This window comes from Danio rerio, chromosome 23 (genome assembly GCF_052040795.2).
Source record: "Danio rerio strain M-AB ecotype USA chromosome 23, GRCz13ab, whole genome shotgun sequence".
Taxonomy (NCBI): domain Eukaryota; kingdom Metazoa; phylum Chordata; class Actinopteri; order Cypriniformes; family Danionidae; genus Danio; species Danio rerio.
In genome coordinates, this window is record NC_141043.1 from 33,527,064 (window position 1) to 33,543,746 (window position 16,683).

The 16,683-nt window shown below is 35.7% G+C and overlaps 1 protein-coding gene across 41 annotated transcripts in view; it reads right to left on the reverse strand.

The window, feature by feature from the left end:
* Positions 1-16,683, reverse strand: part of camta1a (calmodulin binding transcription activator 1a) — a 641,759-nt gene that overhangs the window by 460,153 nt on the left and 164,923 nt on the right. The gene's annotated exons all lie outside the window — the stretch shown is intronic.

The window sequence follows — 16,683 nt, forward strand, 5'->3', positions numbered from 1 at the left end:
TGTGGAACACAGCAGGCGAAACTGAAAGACAGCTATTGTAAAATCAAACTAAAAGAAACTGACATTACAATATACAAGTAATACTGAATACAAGTATTGACCTTGATTCTTCACTAGCAGGCGCAGCCATTCGACTTCCGGTCCCATTCACTTCCATTCATTTTTTGACGTTAAAAACAGCTTGTTCTGCTGCTTGATGTTACAAGCTAATGTTTTCTTATTATATTATTCTACTTTGCCAATATAGTCATGAACCCACTTGTTTGTAGAGCAAGTAGTTTGACAGTTTTTTTTTCCCCCATTTATTACTCCTAGTAATTTCTTTTACAGGAAACTGAATCAAAAGTTTTAAAACAATAGCAAAAATGAGCGCACTTCCGCATCGCAGAATAAGGTCAACATTGAGGATTAAAATCTGTGAAACATTCAATAATCCAACATTTAATTCATTTTTATTTTAAGTGTATATGGATGAGTAGATATTTTGTTGATCATGATGAAATTTAGTTTGAAGAATTATTTTAAGTGTATAATATTCTGTTCAAAATAAATAAAAAAAAACATTCTTTTGAACTATCACTCATGTTGGAGAAAAACAATAAAGCTAAGTTCATTACAACTAAATGGTAATGTGTAATCTACTTTACAATAAATGTGCACGAAACACCTGTCAAACATAGTGATTTAAACTGCTGTGCGCATAATTGAAGAGCTTAAAAAAGATCATTTGAATGCCTGCAAGATCAAATTTCAGGATCCTTAATTTTGGGTATAATTCTGAACTTTGTATTTTTCATTTTCTCTCGCCAGAGAGTGACATCAGTGTAGAAAGGTTAATTGTCTCTTTCAGTAATAAAGCGGTGGATTGTGTGCCGTGACTGACATAAATGGACACAGGCTTTCTTTCTAGTGAATTCTCACTTGCTGTGTGATCTGGATCAAGGGTCAAATTTTCCAACAATTGTGATTTATTAATAATGACATTCAGTGCACTTTATGTGACATTCCTTTTATTATGGACTGGCGATAATGTGGTTGAGTCTGTGGCGAGGGCCGTCTGCCCATGTCGCCTTTTACAGGAAGAAGAGCATAAATTTTATTTCATCTCCGGCTTTAGTGACAAGAAACGATCTCGGTGATGAAAAGTGTCCAGTGTGTTATTTCACATTACAATATACTTAGGACTGAGTACATTTTACTGGAGCCATCAGGAATGGGAAAGGGGTGTTGTATTAGATCTATGGGCTTGAGCAATCCTTAAATTTAAAAAAATAAGTCATGAAAAAATATATATATATGTACAACTCAAGCTTATTATTGATACGTATCCCGGCATACATTTCTGGACAGTATGAAATACATTCCAGGAGCTTTGTTTTTTGCAGTTTTTGTTTTCCACCAAATCCACCAAAGACCGCTATATATGCTTTTTCAGATCTCAAATTTCTCTTGCGAGTAGCATTTGCGCCTGCTCTTCAAGCATAAATCCACCAGAAGCTGCTGTCAACTGACAGACCGACTGATAACCCTACCCACCCCGTTCCCTAAACCCAACCGATTGACCCGCTCATTGCCTTCCCTATACCTAACCGACAGTGTTTTCAAAAGCAATCTCGAAAAAGAAAAGCCCTCTTAGCTGCCTAATTTTTACCACATTTTCAGATCTTACCTTATTCTCACCATTATTTACTTTTTAATTTTTTGCCTTTTGTTTTACCCGCATTCTGGAACCGTTCTTCATCTAACTTAAACCTTGTCATCTCAGTCAACTTCACTCTTTATCTCAAGTCCACTGTCGTAAGCCGGGAGACACAGGGCAAACTGGTAACAGCAGAAAAGCCGTTCACATAGAGGTAAGCGGTCAGCTGGTAGCGCGAAAAGAAAAAGAACCCATTAGCAGCGCCATATGGGCAGTAGCGTTAGTTTTAAAGACCAATATGTAGCTCTGGCTACATAATTTGCGATCTCCAGAAATGTATACGGGGATACGTTTACAGTTGAATATGTTGCAAGTAATTGTTATTTGTAGCCCTATACAGCAAATACTAAACAGTAAAAAAATATCAACTACTTATCAGTTGCTATTTTTAATTCACAAGTGTTTTTCATTTATTTATGGTTGTCAATTGCATTATGGGATGTTGATCTCTGCTCTGTCAACTTTCATTCATTCATTCATTTTCTTTTCGGCTTAGTCCCTTTATTAAATATGGGTCGCCACAGCGGAATGAACCACCAATTTATCCAGCATATGTTTTACGCAGTGGATGCTCTTCCAGCCGCAACCCATCACTGGGAAACACCCATAGGCTCCCATTCACACATACACTATGGACAATTTAGCCTAACCAATTCACCTTTACCACATATCTTTGGACTTGTAGGGGAAACTGGAGCACCCGGAGGAAACCCACGCGAACACAGGGAGAACATGCAAACTCAACACAGAAATGCCAACTGACCCAGCCAAGGCTCGAACCAGCAACTTTTTTTGCTGTGAGGCGATCGTGCTACCCACTGTGCCACATTGACGCCCACCTCTGTCAACTTTTGATGTAAAAAATTTTACAAACTAAACAACTAAACTTTTATTGACCTATTTCAAGTCGAGTAAAGTCAAGTCGAGCCTTATTGTCTTTCTGTTATATGTGTGGACATAGATGACAAGGGACAATGGTGCTACATAAATTAATCATAAATACAAACACAACATTGGACATATCAGCTATTCTTAAAAACCTATGCATAACTAACATATACTATAGGATACTTAACTATACACAAAAGACTTAACTATACATAAACTCTACACTATACAACTAACTGTACACATATGAAAGGCTATACAAGTACTTTTACATGAGACTGAACAATGTTGTGCAGGGTATTGTGCAAGAGAACTGTTAAAGGTGAATGTTGTGCAAAAGAGAAATAATAATTTGAAATAATAAAACGTATAAAAAGTAACAATAAATACTGTACTCTGTAAAGTAACAGAAAATGTAATGGAAGTTTATTACAAGGTTTTTGTACCGTATTATACAACACCAAACCAGACAATAAATCACTTTAAACTATTAAAAATGTTAATAAAAGTCTTTTTTTTTTTTTTTTTACTTTTCAAGGTTAAAGGTTCTCGGAAGAAAGATCCCATAATGCAATTCAAAAGCATAAAATATAAATAAATCAATTAAAACAGCTGATTTACAGATTTATTTTACAATGTATATACTGTACAAACAATTCTAGATATTATTCTAGCCCTCAAAAAAATAAAAATTAAAGTGTGTGTTTGAGTGTACCATGGACATAAAACTTGCTGGTTGGCCAGCATAGGTAGTGTTTGCCAGCTCTGAAGGTCAAGTATCGTTCCCATCAGCTGTGTGTATGTGTGTGTGTGTGTGAGCGTTAGAGCAGCTGGAGGTGTATGTATGGGGTTTGCCCATCATGACCACCTTACCTTCTTGCCTAATTAACTCTCTGTGCCCGTTTCCATGTCCTGCAAGCCCTCACCTGTAAATAAGGCCAGACATTTGACATGGGTCTGCGTCAGTGATGTAGCCCTCATTAGACCCCACTACATCCCTCGGACCAGACTCCATTAAACCCTCACACAAAAACAAAAAAGGGAGCAGGAAAGAGAACGAGTGGAACAGATGTACAAGAATGGGAAAGACAAGAGAATGTTGAACCCTTTACCATGTCCCAAAGGAAATGTTCCCTAGTGAGAAAAAAAAATCTAACAGGAGCTGCCTTTTCATTACCTTTCAAATTGTGCAAATTGAAATTGCGAATTGAAAATGTCTGTTGGAAACATGGCTATTTTACAAAAGACTCCTATATATCCCACAAGCTTTTATGAGTACATGATGCTGTTTTTCAGAATGTTTTATTTTTATAGAACACTATTTTACAGAATTCTGTAAAATAACCGAAAATGTACTAGCTGTTAATTACAAGGTTTTTGTACTGTAAAATATACAACACCAACTCAGACAATAAATCACTTTTAACTAATAAAAATGTTAATCGAAGTCACCTTTTTTAACTTTTTAAGGTTAAAAATTGATTGAAGAAAGATTAAGACCCCATAATGCAATTTTTTAAGCTGTACCTTTCCATACAATGAGAGTGAATACTGTGAAAAAATAATTTTAAAAAAGGAACATACCTAATGTGCTCTATTTGTCAGTGTTTAAAGACATTGCTGGTGTTCCAAATAAACGCATTTCGTCAATTGAAGTAAACATCAACATATTTGAGTCCCCATAGCATCCCAGGCTCATGCTAATTACGTACGCCTATATACATTTCTGGATAGTGTCAAATACATATATATAAATATATATATGAAGGTCTAAATGATTAGCCCCTTTAAGCAATTTTTCTTTTGAATAACTTACCCTATCCTGCCTAGTTAACCTAATTAACCTAGTTAAGCCTTTAAATGTCACTTTAAGCTGTAGAGAAGTGTCTTGAAACACATCTAGTAAAATATTATGTACTGTCATCATGGCAAAGACAAAAAATCAGTTTTTAGAGATGAGTTATTAAAACTATTATGATTATAAATGTGTTGAAAAAGTCTCTTTTTTAAGCAGAAATTGGGGGCTAATAATTCTGACTTTAACTGTATGTTTGTATTTTTTTACTCACTTAAAAACAACTGTTATGTAATTTATAAATCTTGCTATTTAATTTACCTTTATGATGCTTTTGGGCACATACAACTCCCATTCACTTTTATAGCAAACAACAGCTTTGACATTTCAATTTAAACAGTTATTGGTATTTACTTTTTTTTTTTTTTGGAAAAAGTAAATCATTCAGATTTACAACAACTTTAATCCAAATATGATTTTTCACCTTTTTTTTTTTTTTTTTTTTGAACTACACCTTTAGGACTTTGCGTAACGTTAATTGAATAACCACAGAAAAGCCTCTCTTATCACCTGCCAGAAAATGATAGATTGCCGGGATCATGTTTCAGATATTGTTTTGTAAATAGCACACCGAAAGAGCTGATGAAATCAGCTAAAACATTACATAACCATTTAAGAGCAATCACTTCTCAGCATCTTCATCGGGAAAACGCAATAATAGCTGTGCGGAGAGCATCGCCCTGGTCTCTCAGCATTCTAGGTCAGCTTTTTTAAACTCTATGGACGCACATGTAGATTATCACATGGGCCTTGTCGGCCTGCCTCTCGCTGTGGCTTTTCCTGCCATGACAAAGATGGAAAAAGCTGTTTTACTGCAGGGTTTATTTGTTTGCGTGTTTGTTTTTTCTTTTCTCTTTCATCTTTGCGTTTCAAGGCTGCCCTCTTCTCTCCCTCCGCACTCCCCAGAGAGCGAGGGAGCGAGAGGGGGATAGTGAAAGACCCTTTGAAGGAGAGATGAGAATTGAAATGGGCTGCTGCTGAAATGTGAAGGAAAGAAGATGAAGCAAGTCAATCTGCCTGTGAAGACACGGGACAGAAAGGACAAAGGATAGGAGCAAAATGGGAGAGAAAGGATGAAAGATGAGGATGAAATCGAGAGAGTGAGGGTGTAAGAGAGAGAAAGAGGATGGAGATGCAACAATGAAAAAAGCATACTAAAGATTAGACTATCAACAGGAAACATGGGAGTAACATGGTCGTGAGAGGCTGATTGGCTCTGGTACAAGCCAAAGACAAGCAACATCAAGGTACAGGCAAACTAATGAAGAAGATGGCTAAAATAAGGATTTGGACACTTTAGCCAATATTAATGCCATTATAATATATTATATTATATTATATTATATTATATTATATTATATTATATTATATTATATTATATTATGTTATTGTATTGTATTGTATCGTATCATATTATGTTAAGTTATGTTATTATATGTTATACTGTATTGTATTGTATCGTATTGTCTGGTATCGTATTATATTATATTACGTTATGTTATGTTAATACTGTATTGTATTGTATTGTATCGTATCGTCTGGTGTCGTATCAAATTACATTACGTTATGTTAAATTATGTTAAGTTATGTTATGTTAAGTTATGTTATACTGTATGGTGTTGTATTGTATCGTATCATCTGGTACCGTATCATATTATATTACGTTATGTTATGTCATACTGTATTGTATTGTATTGTATTGTATCGTATCATATTATATTACGTTATGTTGTTATACTGTATTGTATTGTATTGTATCATATTATATTACGTTATGTTACGTTATGTTATGTTATACTGTATTGTATTGTATCGTATCGTATCGTATCATATTATATTACGTTGTTATGTTATGTTATGTTATACGGTATTGTATCGTATCGTCTGGTATCGTATCATATTATATTACGTTATGTTATGTTATACTGTATTGTATTGTATTGTATCGTATCAATTTATATTACGTTATGTAATTTTACGTTACGTTATGTTATGTTATACTGTATAGTATCGTCTGGTATCGTATCATATTATATTACGTTATGTTAAACTGTATTGTATTGTATTGTATCGTATCATATTATATTACATTATGTTATATTACGTTACGTTACGTTAAGTTATACTATATTGTATCGTATCGTTTAGTATCGTATCATATCATATATCATATCATATATCCTATCATATCATATTTCAGGTCATATCATATCATATCATTTTATATAATATTAAATTTAGTGCTGGGCAAAGATTAATCACATCCAAAATAACAGTTAGTTTTGGCATGATATATGTGTTTATTATATATATTTATCATGTTTATGTGATACACACACATTAATACAGAAACAAAACTACACAAACTAATTTTGTATATAATTCGTATCATATACATATATCTTTAATATATAAATATAAATAAACATTTTCTCAAACACATGTATGTATTTATATATAGTTGAACATACACACATATAATATGTCAAACAAACTCTTATTTTGGATTTGATTCATCAAAATAATTTTTTGTCCAGCACTTACTGTATTAAATAATATGATGATTTTTGGCCCTTTTCCCTTTAACCAGCACAACAGTATAGAGTTCGGACAGAGCACTTGGAACTTGGAACTGTCTGAGTTTGTTGTTTTGTCATAAATGTACAGTAAAACAATATAATGAACTTTTATGTTGTTAATATAGTATTTAAAAATAAGGACATCATATGTTAGTTACATAAAACCTGACTAAAAAAATTTTTAAAAAAATCACTTTGAGACAAATGAACAAGTTAGTTCTGAGAAATGTTCCGGTATTATTTGTTTGAAGATGTCTATTGCTTTTATTTCTAATAACTAAAAGTCCACAAAATACTTTTTGCAGAAGATGTAACTCTGAAAACGGTTCCCAGAGTCATACAGTAGGACCACATGGAGGCAGTGTTGTGAATGAGCTGACTTAACTGAGTTTTGAGATCAAAACCTAAGTGTCTGCATAATCACTACATGCTGTTACATCGAAAGAGTGTGGTGTGACTGATAGAGGCGTAATGAATCAAGAGATCCCATTTTAATGATCTGCACCCCGACCTGCGCCAACAATAAGATCCAGGTGAAGCGCTCGGGATGTGTTGAATGGCTTATTTGATCGCCTTTTGGGTACCTACAAAAGAAATCTTCTATGGCTCTTGAGCAGATTTGTAATTAAGATATGCACAGTGCCATTAGCTGGGTTTTTGTTTTGCATTATTCTGTGAAGTGTGCATCCTGTGCATCGCTCACATTGTGAGTGTCTGTAATTAGTCTGCCAGGAGAGAATGAAAGGAGAGGGACGCTCAGTAAGGGACCATCGTTCGGTGTCTCTTCTGATACGAGCGAGAATGGAAATCTCCTGGCCTTCGAGGCTGCATTCACATCCTTTATTCACCGGCCCCTCGTTCCACGAATCCTTCTCAAGCCTCTTCTGATGAGTCTGTCATTTATTTGTTTGCCGGTTTGTTGTTTTTGTGGCTCTAGGGCATGCATGGAGAACAATAATAGAGTACAACTCGCACAAACGCGAGCACACACACACACACACTTTCACCTGACTTTCTTTTTTTTCTTTCTGTTGAGAGCTGGATGTCTCTAGTGAGTACTGCATATGGAAGGAGAACACGGTAAATATTAATCATGCTGTTGACAATGGGGCCATCGTGTGCTAAGATGAGCTGACTGGAAGCAGTATGGCAGTGCTAAACTCAGCCGGTGCTATTAAATATCTCAACTTGACACGACGTTTCTGCAATACTCGATTCTGATTGGTCAGTTGCCGCATTCTGCAAGTCATCTTTCTTTACATACTAAAACTTACTGTGTTACAAAGCATATATTGTGGTTATGTGGCCTAAAATTCAAGATTTTGGGGCCTGGTGTGAGTTTTTTTTTCTTCTCAAATTTCTATCATACGATAAAGTTAAGGTCATATGATTAAAGCAAGGTGACCATCACAGGCTCCTTGGGAATATGTGCCCAGAGCAACATGTTTGAGAACCAAGAAATATGTGGCAGGTTGGTACTTAATGTGTTGTAGTTAAAACTAATGCTACAGAGTGACTGGATGGATGGATTTTCCAGTGTGAAAACTGAGGAACAGGGTGTATTCTGTCATGAATAGCGTCTTTATATGAATGATATTGATTCTACACAATAGTTATGTAAATAATAATACTGTGTTATGCATTTAATAAAATATTGTCAGTCATTTTTGCCAATTAAAATATTGACAACAGCAAGACTGTCGCAAAAAACAATGATTAATTACTTACTAACATATTAAGAAAACCAATTATTCTTAACTTTACATTCAGGAAAAATGGGAATTTAATTCTTGAATTCCTGAATGAATGGAGCGAATAAATGGCTCACCGATTAAACAGTTACTGACACCTATTGAGAGTTTTAGTTGCTTATTGAGAGTATTTTTTCTTAAAAATATTTATCATATTTCCATACTGTTTTGAAGCACAGTCTGTAAATCAAAATAACTGAAAACCAATTCAGACAAACCTTTAAAATCAAGGCCGCTGTAGACTAAAAGCTTGTGTGAGAAAAATTCTCAATTGAATCAAATAAATAGTTTCTTTCTAATACTTCTGACTTTTTTTCTGCATTCGACACATTGATGACACGCACATAATTTGGTACTAAATAGATGTTTTAACATTGCCATCAAAAAAAGGTTGACGGCCCTTTTAATAAAACCAGTAATATTGTTAAAGAAGCCCTGAATGCATACATACAAAAAAGTATATATGTATAAACAAAAGCAATATCTTAAAATAACTACAATACACATAAAAAGGGTTAAACCTCCCAAGCAACAACATTAGACCAGTAACAGGACTGAATCTTATTCAAAAACCAATAACTAAGAAACAGCATTTGTTGTGCCAGTTACTTAAATGAACAGACTGAAATATAAATCACCACCATGATGGTATCAGACAGCTGAATGCTGCGATTGACCAATCATTGTGAAAGACGCCAATGTTATAATTTAGTTATCTAATAATAAGTTACACCTTACATACAGGCCTTGAGCAAAGTCTCCTGACAGATCTAAAAAAAAAAATCAAGGTTTTTAAAAATCAAGAGATAAGTTGTGCATAGTGTCTGTTTGTGTTTCTGCTGTGCTGAGCTCCTGCTGTAGTGTGGACAGTCAATAAAGGGCCAGCGAGTGTCTCTCCCTGGAGGGGCCCAAGGCCCCTGCCTCCTCACACTCTTTTTGCAGGTGATAAAAGGCTCTGTTTATGAACCCTCCGCCTGGGAATAACACACAGCCTTGCCCTCTCGCACACCTTTTTTCCCTCACAGAGCATGGAAATTTGTTTCATCCATCCGTTTCTTTATCCTTGCTTTTCTCTCAAAGGGACACTTTTATTCTGGCTTTATTTCACTTCTTTCTTTTTTTCTCAATCTCAGACATTAGTTTTTCTCTTTGCCTTTCTACAAATCTTCTCCTTCACCTTTTTGAGGCTTCTGGAGGTCCAGAGACAAACAAGCCAAGAGCACCGATTGGGGACTCTGAGGCCTTGCTTCCACTTTAGAAATCCTAATCCACACCTACTGCATTTCCAGTGCTTTACCAATCACCGCTTTGAGAGTAGAACTCCCATTACATTTAACTTACTCAGCAAAGAGCGCAGAAAAATTAAGCAACAAAAGGTAAAGACGCAAAAGATGCAAGAGAGGAAGAGAAATGAAGGAACGGCTGTGGAAAACACAGATAGTGCGCTTAGTGCTCACAAACCCCCAAAAACCATTTTCACATGGACAAAAACCTGCATAAATTTTGCCCTGGGGATAAAATGTGAAAGGTATTATTTTTCAGAAAGGGATTGGGCCAATAACTAGAATTACAATTGGCTGTGAATAAGCCACCGATAAAAAGGTTCAATTTACATGTCAAGATTACATGCTTCCGATGTACTCACTGTAGGGAGAGACGCATTCTGACTATTATTTTCCACAAATGTTTTGTTTTTATTATTATAATAAAGGTAAACAACCACAGTTTGAAGACAAAACTTATGCAGCTTTTCAGCTTTTAAGAAAATCTTCTTTGTGAGAACTAAATTGTCAAAACAATAAACCACAACAAAGAAAAAAAAAGTAGCTTTGACATTTTTGCAATGTGATTTAAAACAACAGCGTAGCTCAGTGCTGTTCAACTTCCTGTGGGTTATTTCGACCTGCCTGGAGACTTGGAAAAGGTGAACACAAACAAGTAAACAAAGATTCTTTTCAATGTCCTTCAATAAGGATGACAGCTGAATAACTTTAACAAAAACAGTATTTCTCTAAAAACACTGACATGGTTTTTGCTTCTCAGTATTTTTTTCAATAAATATAATTCCTGTTAGCAGGGTATAAAATGGTAACGAAATGGATGAGAAGAGCAGTGCTAAGTCTTTAAAATAAAATACTTAATTTTATGAGTGTATGGATGTGGGTCTGTGGGATGTGTCTGAAGTGCCCAGCAATAAATAAGGATGCTGCTTAAAATTCTTCTACACCACAGACAACAATCATAAGGTTTTCCATGAAAAGACATTACACTGCACCTTGCACTAAACGTGACTCATGTGTAGTGCAGTAGCAATGAGTTGCCAAGACACAATGCTTTGTAATGCTTTTTAACCAGTGTCTGACTTTCTTTTTTTTAAAAACACAATTTTTAATTTAGATGAAATGGAATTCTAATTTTAATTTAGATAAAATGCAATTAGACAAAATGTAGGAACATGAAACAGCGCTTTCCACAGGTTTAATGCTGTGACGTAAATGCTGTGGGTAAAAGTTCAAATTAACAATATTGTTATTTATTATGACACTCATATACACCTTTTCTTTTTATTGGATTGAAGTTACTGAAAAAAGGTTGTTGAAATAAAAGAAATCCACTATTTCTCTTATATTTGTGCTATTCTCTCTCTCCCGCTCCCTCTCTCTCTATCTCTAAGGTTGGTTTATTGGCATGGCATTTTGTACAGTATTGCCAAAGCATTTTAGATATTTATAAAGCATGTACTATTTTAATATCATTAAATGAATAAAATACACAGCAAATAAGAAATAAATAACAGAAAAAATGAACAAATTAGACAACATCGCTAAAAATAAAAAGTGTAAATTATTTAAATGAGGCAAATTAGTTGATTAACCATTTCTAATGGTGTACAAATATTTTACAGCCAATGTAGATTTTATTTAGATTTTTGTTCTCTCCAAGTATATAGCAAAGTTTATCTGAGTTGTCTATTAAATAATTAATCATTTATTGTTTCTCTTGAGGCCTTTGTAGACGCAGTCAGCTGTGAAAAAGTAATGCAAAAACGTATACAATTAACAGCAACTTTAGAAAGTAAAAGCAAAAGCCAAATCCCGGACATTTTAGGAGATTTAACAACTACAACATGATGCATTTTGGAGCAAAAGTATGTCTCTTTGGGTCTGCAGAGCATGTGATTGTCTGTATGAGTGTTGAGTTGACAGTTTTCAGGCTCGCAGAACCAGCAGGAACCATACAGGGTGAGAAAAGATTCTCTACTAGTTAATCGATCGCAAATGTTTGGCTTTCTTGGGCAGATTTAAAAGTACAAAAGGATGATAATAATAGTATTATTTATGTTTCACCACCAAATATATATTTGGGTGCGCGTTAATATACCTGGGCGCCCCGCCCAAGAAAAGTCTATGTGTTCAACTTATTTCAGAATTCTTACATATTCATTTTTTTATTATTATTATTATTGACAAATTAAACAGACAAACTTTTTGACTGCTAAAATTAATTTTAACCACTTACATGGGGAAAATGTAAACCCTATTGAATGAAAAACTGTATTTTCTTTGTATAAATCAAGTGTAAAATTAAAATTTGCCAAACAAAGAAATTTAAAACATTTGGCAAAAATAAAACTAATTCAATAGTGTTCTTCATAATCTATTTTTCACTGGGATAAAAAATTAGGCCTGTCACAATAATCAATATATAACCTTATTGCACAACACATGGACATGACCTTAATCATTTTGGTGATGCAATATATATTGCCCATACATTAAAAACAATTTTATCAGCATTTTAGCTGAATGCTCAACATCTCTATCTTTCTACCGAAAGTGTCAGTGTCAGTATGGTAATGTAAAAAAACATGATAGTATTTACTAGAAATTACTATAGTATATTTTTATGTGGGTGTCTGACAACTAAAAATATATCTGGTAGCAGATATTGCAGCCTTTTGTTACTTTTTACCTTACACTTTTTGTTAATATGTATTATTATTTGTTTGTTTAAGATAAGCGTTTTCACATTCTGATTAGGCATGGGACGACAAGAAGTTTCAAGGTTTACCATGGTTTAGAGAAGTCAAGGTTTTAAAACCTCTAAAAATTTCTGTTATACTGTTCCTAATGTATATGTGAGGGTTTTTTTATGGAGTATGTTTTGTAATGAAATCTGTGTTTTTGAAACTAACAGACAGCAGATGTCATTTATTTTAATTATTTAGCCTGACTGTTTACTGTTCCAAAATATTATAAATGTTTTCTGAAATAAAATATATTGTGTTCAATGGGGGGAAAAGTAGTTGTTTTTTATACAGACATTCCAAAACAACTTGTTTTAGAGCAGTAATCACAATACCATAAACCGCGATATTTTTTAGTTTATCATACCGTCAGTAACTTATTCAAGCCCATGCCTAATTCAGATTCCAATGCCTAATTAATAGATGGCTAAAATTAGTATAATTAGATGAAGTATTCTTAAGAGTAAATTATTATGTGTTCTTTGGAAGAGTGTACTTGCATTATGATGCTAATATATTGTCATTCTGTCATTAGAGTTGCATAAAATGGTCTTAATATGGCAATAATTAACTATTTATTTTGCCGCAATATATCGTACATCAGGCGACGTGGTGGCGCAGTAGGTAGTGCTGTCTCCTCACAGCAATAAGGTCGCTGGGTCGGTTGCCGTTTCTGTGTGGAGTTTGCATGTTCTCCCAGTGTTCACGTTGGTTTCCACCCACCAGTTACCCCCACGGTCCAAAGACTTGCGGTCCAGGTGAATTGGCTAAGCTAAATTGTCCGAAGTGTATTAGTGTGCATGAGTGTGTATAGACGTTTCCCAGAGATAAGTTTCAGCTGGAAGGGCATCCGCTGCGTAAACATGTGCTGGATAAGTTGGTGGTTCATTCCACAGTGGCGACCCCGGATTAATAAAGGGACTAAGCTGAAAAGAAATTAAATGAATGAATATCGTACATCAAAAAATAGATATCATGACTGGCCTATAAAAAAGGTTCACAAAAAAATGTACATTGTAATTTATGATGAAGCATACTAAATTTATCTAAACTGAATCAAACTGAGTCACAATATAATCAAAGCATTTAAACTATCTGCAGTAGTGCTACAGTTCACCTTTTCTAGAAAGTTTAATTAAGTAATACTAAATTTCCCTCAAGGTAACATTACAATAACCATGACACACTTTTTTTTTTAACAAAGGTAACTACTTATGTCATGGTTCAATTTCAAAACCCCTGTTATGATCAAAGTTTCTATTATTATTCATACTCTGTGTATACTACATTGAAAATGTTTGACTTATTCATTTAACCTCCAAATCCAGACAACCTTCTAAACATAAGAAGGTCTGCAAAAATACGGGCTAATGATGAAAATGTATGGATTTTCGCAGGTGTAAGTTGAATAATGCATCCCATTGTTTTATGCTTTAAGGAAAAGTCTAACAATACTAGACCATGACACCATCTGTTTTTTATGTGGATTTTCTTTTCCTTACACAGTAGCTGTCTTTAAAAGTTTTTCAACTTTCCTACAGGATAAGACACAGCGTTCAATAATCTCTGATATTTGTCAATTTTGTCAAATGAAAAGAACATCTTCAGACATCTCGGTACTCAAGATATATGAGAGACAAGCTGAGGTCCCATGGCAGATGAATTGGGGTTCAAAGTGAAAGCAAGGACACGAAACAGCAGCACACACAATGCGGGGGGAGCTTAAGTAAGACAAAATCAATTCAAACAACAATGTGCTGCGCTGGGACCCGGTGAGCCAACAAGCTCTCAGCTTTTCAGGATTTAGCTGCGAGACCATCCCGCCCAGCACTCTGTCATCTTCTCCCACACAGACACAGGCGTACTTCGCAGGCAATTTATTCCCAGCCACACTTCCAGTTATCATAAATCTGTATATCCAAACCACAAGGCAATCCCCATCTGTCTTACTCACTCATGTGGTGTCTGAGCGCCCGCTGACCGCTGCCCCATCCGGCCGTAACAGCCAGAACATTGGGCATCTCTCATTCATGCATCCTCACCAGAGTCTGAGCGCATATGAGGATGGCCAGGTGTAGTTTCTATGGTGTGTTGGTTCACATGCTTGAGTTAAATTAGCTCTGCTGATGTGTGTAATGAGGACAGAGTCAGGTCCTGCGTGCTCCCTCTGAGCTGACATTTACCACCACCACCACATTTTGGGCAAACCAGATAGATATCTGTGAAATAAATGTACAAAAGTGTAACTGCTCTCTTCGATCGCCCATGGTCAATGCTGAAGGAAAAAACAGACTGACCCAAACCCAACTGTGTGGCTGGAATCATTAGTGCAACACTCTGACTGCTTTACAAATCTGCACACTGTAAAAAATATATACTGTGAAAGTTCTGGAGAGGATAAAAAATGATGTGTCAGTCAAGATCTTTTTCTAGTTTTTTTACCTTATAGCGTTACTTGTATTTTTTTTTTCTTTTAAAAGTTTTTCGAACAACATTACAACATTATTCTGTACTGTAAAAGTGCATGCCCTCCATTGTTTGTTGAATTGACAATTTTGTAATTTTTCATCACAAGTGAGAGGGTCGAGAAGAGGGTCGTTGAAGGTCGAGAGGGGGGTGTGAGCTCAGGTAGGTCTCGAGAACTCCCCTGCTTGAAAATAGTACATGTAGGTTATAAATAGCTATGGAGAGTGTATGCTGAATTCAACGCTTGTCTATGATGTCGATTTAGTTTTGTCAATTTACTTATGTTACATGTGTTTGGTCTGTGGGAGGAAACCGGGGAGCCCATGGAAAACCCACGCAAACACAGGGGGAACATGCAAACTTCACACAGAAAGGCCAACTTGGCTAGATAAGATCTGAGCCAGTTACATTCTTGCTGTGAGGCAATGACGCTAACCATTGGGCCTCCGTGCTGCCCTGACAAGGGGAGTAAGGGTGAAAGGGGGGATTTTTCAAGATGAAGATGGCTAAGGTAAGATACTCTGGTTATTTATAGTGCAAATACAATGACAGTGCAAAATACAGACAGTACAAATATATTGACAGTGCAAAATACAGACCGTGCAAATACAACGACAGCGCAAAATACAACAGCATACTCCTAAAAAATTAAAAAATTACAAAATTAAAAAATAAATAAATACCGGGCCAATGTACAATTGACAGCGATATGTACAATGAATAGGTGTCCACATAGTTGTAGGCAGTATTGTTTCAAGTATGGATTGGTTAAAGTGGAGTGCATGCTACATATTGATGGTGTCCAGTGAGGGGTATGGAAGAGTCTGTGTGAGGTGTGTTAAGTGTTCATCAGTCTGTTTGAGGGAAGAAACTTTCCTTCAGTCGGCTGGTGTGTGACCGGATGCTGCGGAACCGACTGACTGAAAGTAGCAGAGAGAAAAGACTATGGATTGGGTGGCTGGAGTCGCTGATAATTCTATTGGCTTTCCTCATGCACCGCCTGGTGTAAATGTCCTGGAGGAAGGGAAGCTCACCTCCTTCTATGCATCCAGCAGTTTGCACAATCCTATGTAGGTCTTTGCAATTGCTGCTGGTGCTATTTCCATACCAGGTGGTGATAGAGCCAGACAGGATGCTCTCCACAGTGCAGGTGTAGAACGAGCAGAGGATGTGGGGGCTCATTCCAAACCTCCTGAGACGTCTGAGGAAGAAGAGGCGTTGTTGTACCTTCCTCAGCACTGCATCTGTGTGAGCAGTCCATGTCAAATCCTCAGCGATGTGTACTGTTAGCACTGTTAGTGGCTGTTTCTGTGTAGAGTTTTTATGTTCTCCTCGTGTCCGCATGGGTTTTCCCTGGGTTCTCTGGTTTCCTCTACCATCCGAAGATATGCATAATACATAACGGACTAAGCACTTTG